A 10,861-nucleotide genomic window follows, 5' to 3' on the forward strand; every position below is an offset into this window, starting at 1 on the left:
GTATATCGGGCTGGGTTGTGATGCTTCTTAAATAAACAACATAGTAAAACCACTAGGGTTACATTAGTTCTCCAGTCTCAAACCTGTGCTGCATTCTTACATATGAAGGTCCCCAATTGAGAATCAGCCATTGCACAGTAGTACAATGGACATTAGTGATTACGGGTGCCAGCTCAGTGTCTAGGGAGTAGCTGAGGGTTAGATGCCTTCCTCAAGGGCACCTCTGCCATGATATTGATTGAGGAGAAGGTGCAGTCCCTTCACTCCTTCACTTCCTACCAGACTAGGGGATCAAACCAGTGATTTTCCGGTCCCAAAAACCATTTCACTAACCTGTCAGCTACAGGGTTGAAAAGTTCATGGCTTGGGTGAATGGTTCTAGGAAAAGTCTTGAATTGGTGAAGAAACTTTAAACTCTAAACTTTTGAAAGGTTCTTTTTCAACTCACACATTGTGAAGAGGTATTTAAGAACGTAAAAACTGGTTCTCCTATGGCGATATTTCAAATAACTCCTTTGCAACTTTTTTATGAGGTCTTGAAGGAGTCTGAATTGAATAGAAGTTACTTTGCTGCCATTCAGACAGAGAACAAATGAAAAGCAAGACTATGAACAATTGTAATCCACTTTAGTTTTCAAAATACTCTGTCAAAGGCTTTAAGAGTAGGCCATAAAATGCAATTGCTCTCCCAATTTCCCTTCCAGTCTAAACATTTCCACAGCATTTGTCTTTTCTTTCATTTCTTTCTCCCAAGTAACTGATAAGGGTGTCCAACAAATTTGCTCTACTTGTAATAATTCCTCTGAATTCTTAGAGAGATCGGCTTGCTCAGGACCAACACTAACAGGACGCAGGGACAATTCTAACCAATGTAATTGCATTTTACTGTGGCAAAGAGTGCATTTTACTGTGGCTCAAGGTGGGGGGAAAAACAAGACTGACATATTTCTGACCTTGATTTCTGAGTGATAACATTCAGACAGCTGAATTTGCTGCATCACTAAACATCCTCTCCCCTTTGGAACATGTGCTTTGTTCAAGTACAAAACAGTCTAGACCAAACTAATTAAAGACATTCAGTCTCCCAGCTCCTGAGAACAATAAAATGTTTTGATTGGTTTTCTATCAAATGAGGAATAGGTGTTTTGACTAGCTTGAGGGAAAAGAGAACGTTCTTATCCGCTTCTTCCTGGTCACCAAGCAAGCCTGCTCATATGGGGCAGGAAACCCACACACACCAAAAGCCAAACTCCTCGCAGGCAGTGACCGTCAGACAGAGTCAGAATTGAACCTACAACCCTATTCCCCTGGAGCGGCGGCATACAAACATTACCTGTGGCACCACCTTGCCGTCTCAGACCAGGAATGTTTAGTTAAATAAATTGTTCTGATTCTTTAGTTCATGTGTATTTTCAGGTCAGGAAAGCATGGCTCCCATCTCAGACTCGTCTATCTGTTTCAGGCAGATTAATAATGTAATGCAGAGTGCTTATTTTATGTGCTATTAAAAAGTCCCACTCTGCTTTTACATGCCATTGCTTTTATAGCACCGGCACCAGTAAGACACTTTGGTCTCATTCAGAAAGAGCATGTATTAATGGACTTAAATTTGTATTCTTGCCTCTACCTACTGATAGTACCACTACATGGCTGCTTGTCAATAAAGACATTATGTCCGATTTCATTCGGTTCCACCTTGGTATGAAGCAAAAATGTTAATTTAATTCAAGTGGGAACAAGCAGCTAAGTATAGAGCAACCTCCACTGCAGCACAGGCATTGATTCTGAATAAGAATCAAGTGCAGAGTACAGTGTGTTAGCCTTGGTTGTTAAAAAAAAAAAAAAGCATGTCTGTTCATTTGAAATGGCCATTTTAAGACGCTGTGGCAAAGGTTCTGAATAGAAACAAAAATCTATCCTGTCTGCTTTTCTGTAAGTACTCAAGGTCATTGCGACCCAAGCCTGAAACACTTTGCCTTGTCAAGGCAATGAACACAGTCAAAGCAGAGGCATGCCACTGGGGAAGTAAAGGGGACTTGGAAGCAGTCAGTGGTGGTATTACAGTGCGTCTCTGCATTCATGCCTCCATACATCTGGCACCTGCTCTGCTTGCTAAATGCCAGGCCTGAAGGTGCTTGAATAAAACATTGATCAGACTACTCAGGTTCATCTTCTCCTTGGCTTTTGTACCTGGAGGCCATCTCGCTCCTGTGACCTCCAACTATATTTAGAGAGATATATCTTCTTCTCCTCCTTAACATTACCTTTATCATCCACCCTTGATCAGTTCACCTATACAATGGAGAAGAAAGAGGTGTTGCAAGATCCTGCGTTCATGTAACCAGTGCAGGCAACCAGAATTGCTACTGTTAATGTAAGCTTTCTTATTAGCCATCATCTTGTTATTGATATATCATCGCTTTCACACAAAAAATGCCCAAATCTCCAAAATGCCAACTTTACAGGATAAAGAAAAATGTAAAAAGTCAATGTAGAAGATTTTATTCCAAATAATTTAAGAGCGTTTCTATTGGTCCATTCATCATAAAAAAGTCAAAACAACAGAAAAAAAAAAACTAAACTGCAAAACATTCTGACGGAGCGCTGAAGGGATGGGTGTGTTTGTTTCGCTGTTGGGTTACATTTACATTTAAGGCATTTAATAGCTGCTCTTATTCAGAAACAAAGGTGCTTCACTATTTAGTCAGAAAAAAAATCTTAGTTTGTATTGGCTAGGATCCAAAAGAAACCTCTAAACCTAGACGCTACTAAATACAAAAGTCAGTATGGAGACTACAACACTCAGCACTACACTTTACCCAAGGAAAGAGATGGGTCTTCAGTCTGCGTTTGAAGACAGCGAGCAACTCCGCTGTTTGGACACCCAGGGGAAGTTCGCTCAATCCACTTTGGTGTTAGAACTGAAGTTCAGATATCAACAGTCATTCTCCAGAATCGTATACAGCAACTTTAACCCCTGAAGCCCAAAATAAACCACGCTGTTGCTGCATTTGTTTAATACATACAGTAAATAATGTGATTTAGCTTTTAGAAATTCAATATTTTACATATTTCCCTTTAAATTTTTGCATTGATCTCACATTCAGTACGACATAGAGCAAAGACTGCCAACCACTGCCACTAACACATCATCGGGCAGCTGAACATGCTAAAAGTAGAATGGTAACTGATAGAGGAGGAGAATGCAATGACCAATGGAGGCTCACCCTACTCAATCAGACATGGATGGATCAATGATTAGGTTAATGTTTAGACTGCTTATGATATTCACATTTTTATTTAGCTTGAATCCCAAGCCACTGTGTTGAACAGGATGACACATTGCAAATATATATTACACAGCGGTCTCAGATAAAAACACAGAGCATCCAACAAGAAAGGAAGTCTGCATATTTTCTATAGTGACCGAAAACAAAGTAGCATGTAGAAAACTCTGATCCAAAACTCTAGTTCTACACTCTGATCCATTTTAGTACAATAACTTCAGTATGGCTAACAGGGACTTGTACTTGACACCTGCCTGCAGGCAGTTTTGAACGAGCTGCTTCTTCTTTTGGGCCTGGTCTCAGACCCATCTGGTTCATGTGAATGAGGTCCTCTGGTACCCCTGTGTGCTGCCTGTCCTCACTAACTCTTCAAACACACTCTCCCCCTTGCACACTACAAATCCATTGAGAACAACCTAAGAACATGCTGCAGTTCATTCTGTTCATTTTCTAGTAAAGATATAAAAACTGAACTGACATTAGCTCTTCAGCCAAAGTCTTACAGATCAGCTCGAAATGCCAATGAGAGGGCAGCTCACTCATTAAGATCACTAATAATGTCACAGTGCACACTAAATAGATGTCAACATGCTCATTTATTTTGTCCATGTTTTATACATAGATGCTGCTGTCCATCAAATTCATGGCACACATAATGATGTTGATTACTGCATATTTACAGCTGGAAGACTGGAGACTGACTAGTCTGGTGTGTGAATATATTTAAAGCAAAGCGAATGTGAGTTTTATGTTGTGATAATATTTTAAAACCTTTTCAGTTTTTTTGGCAACCCTGTGGTGCCCTCACCTAGGTCACCCATATGGCAGATCCAGCCATACAGCCCTAGGCTGCTACAAAATTAGATTTCAAATGTGGAATTTAAGCAAAATTATTTGACCAAACCAAACATATTTGAACTGTTTATCATCTACGAACACCCTATAACCTATAAACAATCCTATTATGAAATGTACATTTTTCTGGACTGAGCCAAAAGTAGTCAATGTCCCTACTTTTCACAAGCATGAGCATTGTCACATATATAGGCATGACCATTTTGTGGACATTAACAAACCACCATGTTTTACCATACATTAATATACTTCCTATAGGAAATGCTAAAATGCTAATAGCACTAATGCATTCCCTACTCATTTTGTTTTCTCTACTCTGAGCTGCATTTATGAATACATTTTTGATCAAATGTGGCTTATTATTATTAATATTGCTGCATTTGTATAACAGGAGTGTTTGTGATTATTAACCAAGGCTTTGAAGAAATTTTCTGTGATTGTATGAGTAAATATTAAAATACTGAGATTGTGTGTACTTCTATATTTATTTTTAGCCTGTTTACACCTGGTAACATATGTTCTGGATATCTGGATAGTATTTGGATCTACTTGTGCCAGATTCTACACTTTTCTCTAAAATGCTAAAGACTATTTAAACAGCAAGGGAATGCCCTCTATACTATTGCCAGCTGTGGTCGATCATCTACTACACACACACACACACGCATACACACACAAAGACAAAGTGAGAGAGAGAGAGAGAGAGAGTAACAGTATCTATTACATAATAACTGGTTTGACACTTGACTAACTGCATTCAGATGTGGAAAACACATTTCGTTTACACTTAAAGCTCCTGGGAATCTTCATTTTTAGTTTTCCTTCTAATTAAGATAATCTGGCTTCTCAGGGCCTCCAGTGTAAATTTACAAAGTGTGTTTTATGATTATCTTCCCAAAGTCTAAAAAATGTCTGTTGTGTTTCAGTATTGCTCTCCTCTCAGTGTAGAATGGGCGGTCCTAAACACAGGTCTAGTTACATCAGCATAACCCTGACTAATCATAAGGCTAATATGGCTCTGCCCTCTCTTTGAGTCTGAGCAGCCTGTTGAGCTCAAACCTGCACCTATGTATGGGCTGGTAGCTTGGTTCCAGATATAAAAACTTCAGCAAACCCTATGGAGTCTGTGAATCTCCAAAAAAACTTCTAATATTAGACAGTGTTATTTTAAACTTCTATTACCTAAGAATTGCCACATCAGTTTGCACAGACATCCCTGTAGTTACTGAGTAATACATCTTAGTGTGTAATAAGCCTTACTGTGTTTAGGGGTTAAGACCAATTTTTGAGGAGTTTTTCATCTTATTTTTGCTGTTTTCTGTTTAGTATTAATCAAAATAATTCAGTATATCTAAATCTGTTCTCAGGGTCTTTAAATGTGTTAAATGTGATCGAGAAGCATTTCTGACCCATACCGAAAGTGGGTTGAGTGAACCGATACTTTCTGGGCATGTTAACCCCCGCCCCGCCTTTCATGTGGTCAAGTAAAATCCGAACACTGTCCGATCACCACAAACAAATCTTAACAAAGGGTGAAAACAAGAAAACTTAAACCTAATCCATTCTTTCACTTCTTCAATTCCTTCACTGCTACATAATGTAATAGCGTAACCTGAAAGAAAGTGAGTTATGCACCCAGGCGTACTGCCATTCTGTGTTTACAGACATTGTGATTGGCTCAACAGGCCTACCCTTTGTTTGATGAGTCTGTAACGGTAGCAAAAGACAAACAAGAATAAATGACTAATGAGGACCACTGTTCTGCCGCAAACCACTTCAGATAGCTAGTTATTTAGATGGATGACAACCAAGATTGGTGCTCTCCTTAACATCTTCAGAAGGCCACAGGTGCCAGTCCAGAGTGTGTTTAATCAGTGAAATCTGGAGCAGCAGCTGTAGTCAAATTCACCTGGCTGTTGTTTTGGGGGAGATTGAGAGGTTGCTCTATCGAGGAGTCTCACAACCACTGTGTGAGAGTTGGCAGCCTCTCCAGTGCTCAGTTGAAGAGGGTTGTAATAAGCAATCCACCTGGCCTCAGATGACAAATGGGGTGCATGACTGGAGCAACCATGCAACCATACTGTACCTAGGTGATGCTTAGCAACTGCTTATTTTAGCCATGTAGCTTTTTGCTTGCCACTTAGCAAGCTGGCACAGTAAAGAGCAAGTTTCATAAGCAGCTGTATATGTCTCATTACACAACAGTTCACAACCTAAAGCATGGCAAATCCAATATTGTGGTTTTTAAAATTCTCCTTAACTCTTAATATCAGAAGACAAGATTGTGTTTAATCCATGGAACCCAAGGCAGCAGCTGTTGTAAACATTATCAGTAGTCTGGGAGTTGTTTTGAAGGGGAATGAGGGGTCATTAAAATGTGTGAGAAATGGTAAGTGTGGCATTAAGAGCGTGAATTACAATCAATTGCAGGAGTCTCAGGGCCAATGCGTGAGAGATGCTCGCCCTGCTACATGTGCCAGCCATGTGTAGGAGCTGTCTAGTAGTAATGGTGTGCAAGACCTCATTAGCTCTTTACAGTGTGTCGTGTTTGAGCAGCAGGGGCTTTCTGATAAACACTAACCAGATTCCTGCCACTGAGCACTGATATTCGAATAAACAACAGAATACTGGCTGTAGACTATTGAATTATATTGTATTTGGAAGTATAACCTGTTTCAATGCATCAATCAATCATCAAATACCTGTATGTTTTTCTTAAATGACACTGAAAAGCAATGATAAAAAGTACCAATTATTTTCACATTTTGTGTATTATAAAATCTGAACTGCAGTTAACCCAAACTAAAAAACATTTTGTCAGTAAAATACTGGAAATAGAGTTACCAGCCATGTACTGTACATTTACAACTACCTCACTGTTAAGCAAAAGTTACAGAAAGGTATTAGGTATAAAATGATTTTTGTCATTAATATGACAATGCTGTTAAATAATATATTATAAACATTATACATGACATGCAATTATGCTGATCTTCAAGATCAAAGATGTAAAGCAGACAGTAACCCTTTGTTTTCTGAATGCAACACAAATTAGAAAAACATAACACTAAAAGAAGAAAATACGATGTTACTTTACTTGGTCCATTTTAGATGTTTTGTAGATGCTTACCTCACATTCAACTAACATTCACCTGAACGAACTGAAACGAAGATGAAAGTAAATGATTGTCTATTGAATATAACCCTGCGCCTAACCCTAATCCTAAATGAACCCTATATCCTAACCCTAACCCCAATCTTAACCTAAACCTTAAATCTAACCCTGAAAGGGTAGTGTTAAGGTAAAGGTTAGGTACAGGGTTCAATAGTGAATCATTTACAATCAGTGTAGTTGAACTTAAGAGACGTTCAGTTTAATGTTAGTTGAATGTCAGGTGAGCATCTACGAGGCATCTACAATGAACCCTCCAAGTAAAGTGACTATGAAACTGCATCCATCCATCCAAAACACAAAACACCATCATAGTTGTACGGACAACACATGTAAAGCTAATTAACAACTACAAGAGATGCTGTTATATATACGGATATATATGCTGATATATATATGGAGTTCAAGTTAGATGACTTCAATGGCCACTACAGAATCTTTTATGACTTCTTCTGAAACAAAGGTTGGTGGACTTGTTTTGTTGAAAGAATCCGAGACTTTTGAATGAAGTTGGAGAAAGCACTTACATTAGTTGTGCTGAGCTTTTTAAATTTGTCTTGTTCTGTTAATTTACTGCAAACAGACAAAGGTTTGTATATTTTATGCATATATATGCAACCTAAAAAACTTCTTGAACTATTGAAGTACAGAGCTCCATGCTTAAGTCAGTCTTGTAACCAGTTGAAAAGCAGTACAGATGCTGAACCAGCTGGGCATAAGAAAATTGAACAGGAAAGTGAATTAGCAACTAAATGGAAATGAGTAAAGAGTAACAGAGAAAAAAAAGTTACTTAATTTTCTCACAAATCCACTTGTGTAGGAGTGAAAATGTAATCATTTCACATCATCACTGGTAAAAGTCAAGCCTCATTTGGAAATCAGCAATTTTAAGGCACTGGGCCTGAGTGAATACATCTGGCCTGCCACAGAACAAAGCACATCTTTTAGTATTCATTAGCTGTCTTCAGTTTGTTATGATTAAATATTGTCTGCCGATCTGTCTGGACAGTGATAAAGGTTAGGCAGACCAGTAATAACAGACATATGATGGAAACCATTGAAACCAGCCAGGTACTAGTATATTAAATGTCCTTTTTTGGTAATCGTGCATCTAATATGTGCAGGCATTTTCAACCCCTGGTCCAGAGAACCCCATGCTCTGCACATTTTCGTGTTTGCTCTGCCTGACTTAAGGATTAATCATTACCTGGTGAGTTGAATCAGATGTGTTAGAGCACTGAATTAGATCCAGTTCATGGCCCTGAGAACAGCTGCCTTTGCAGGAACTTGCTCAGAATTGGCATAAATTGAATTGGATTTTTTCCCAATTGGACTGGAATGGCTGAAGCCATTAACAAACATGTATGTCTTTTGGCCTTTTTGTTCCTGAAGCAGGAAAAGAACAGAACAACAGGGAATGAACATAAGGATTACACTTTATAACGGTTGAGTGCAATTATTATTATTGCATATTATTAGCATTAATATTATATATTTACTCTTAAAAAGTAATGGTGCCTCAAATGATTATTCGCCATCAGTTCTTAAGAAGAAATTTCTTCTTAAAACCTACTTTCATTCTGACATTCACCAACAATCTGGGACTTGTTCCAATTCAATTTTAATGGGATTCATCATTATAAGGGCAGAGCCAAGAACAATTCTGTGGTTTAAAACACATAAAGAATCTGATTTTTGATTCTTTGTTAGGACCTCTCTCAAGAACAAATTTAAGACAATTCTTAGGAAGATACTGGTGAATGAGGCTTATGATTCTTTGTTGTTCTTCTATGCCTTCTCTCAAAGAACCCTTCAAAACACCTTGTAAGTACAGATATTTCAGCACTATCACCTGGAGGAAAAGAGAAAGGGTTTATTCTTTTTTTATTGACAAACAGTCATCGACAAGTATTACATCCATTCATTATTAAAAAATCATTTATTGAGTGGCAATGAAACTATCAAAACAATTCAGACAGCAGAAACATCTATCTGATGGTTTTAAAGTCAGTGGGCTTTATCTTCACATTTTAAACTCTATTTCTAACAACACTGAATGAGCTGTCACATTTGACCAGGTCAGTTTCTCAAATTCTGGAGTCTAAAGTGACTGCATGGTGCACACTCTGCCCTTTTCTGGTTTTCTCGTGACTGTATGGGAGCCCAGAATTTTACCATATGGAAGTCTGTTTAAGTTTGTTTCCATTTGTACAGAGACCATATAACTTTTGGCTTGTATTGTGGCGTGGCAAGATACGGAATCTTTGTTCTCCGCATGGAAAAATGTTCAACTTCATCCCCATACCTTCCTGATCCCCAGAGGCACAGAGAAAATAAAACCTGTAAATGTCAAAGCAGTAATTAGTCCTAATTGAGCCTTCCTGATGAAATCCTAATGTGGTTTGTGGAGAGAAGGAGAGAGAAAGAGAGGGAGGAGATACGGGGTGGGTTGTGTGCAAAGCTTAATGAAATAATAGTAATTAAAATTCATTTCTTAATAAATTGTAATTATTATTGGTGCTCTTTGCTGGAATTAGAAATGGCAGCATCGATGCTAACCAGCAGCCTCTGTTTGAGATGTGCTATTTCATGCATTTTAATTAGCACGGTCTGTGTGACCCACCATGCGCTGATGGGTTCACAATGTTCGGTAGCAGCTCTGTTCATTTTCCAACTCCTGTACTGTACACAGACCAAATGTATGGTTCACTTTACCTCCCTGTCTTTTAGATTGACAAGCTGGCGAGCCGAAGACTCTGAGTTTTGTCATCTTTCTGCACTCTGCAAGCAACACAGATGACTGAGCAAGACAGGGAAAATAACTTTTGTTCACCAATACTTTTGTTTATCCTGCTTCCAGATTCTCTTTCCATCTCTGTCTGGTGTGGTCGGGAAGCAAGTTCCAGAGGTCATTCCAACAACTTTTATTTAGCCTTCTTAACCCTTATGTTGTCCTAAGGGTGTAAAATGACCCACCACTATGTTTAATAGCAGAGAAGGCATCCTAAATGATCTTTTTTCAGCTTTCTGAGGCCAATTTAATGGCTTCTGCTAAAGTGACCCCAACCTTAGAGACACATCACCTTTGTTCGTATTTCCATTAAAGCTATACACCAGCATAGTACATTGATTGCCTTCAGGTCAATTTTGACCCTTAGGACATAGGGAGTATACTGAATGTTACGACGGGTTAATTTCATGTCATGGGTCACATGAAGTGAGAGGTATTTAAATTTGACTGGGGGAGTGTATAAATAATGCTATTAACGTATGGTCTGGCATCTCCCTTCAGAAAATAAGCTTTATTGTGAGGCCTGGGTCAAGGCTGCACTGTTCCTATAATAGATTCTGCAATTCCATAATTCCATTTTTTTCCCCTCCCCTAGTTTTGGTTGCAATAAAAGGTGAAAAGGAAAAACAGTGTGAAGGAAGAGAAATGCTGCCACTGGAAGGGACGCATAGAAAGCGTCAATGTTCTGTAAGCATCCTCTGTGGGAAGCTGCTGTCATTGGTGTGACAGCATGCTCCTGTCTAACTGTTCTGTAAT

This window comes from Salminus brasiliensis, chromosome 3, assembly GCF_030463535.1.
Source record: "Salminus brasiliensis chromosome 3, fSalBra1.hap2, whole genome shotgun sequence".
Lineage (NCBI taxonomy): Eukaryota > Metazoa > Chordata > Actinopteri > Characiformes > Bryconidae > Salminus > Salminus brasiliensis.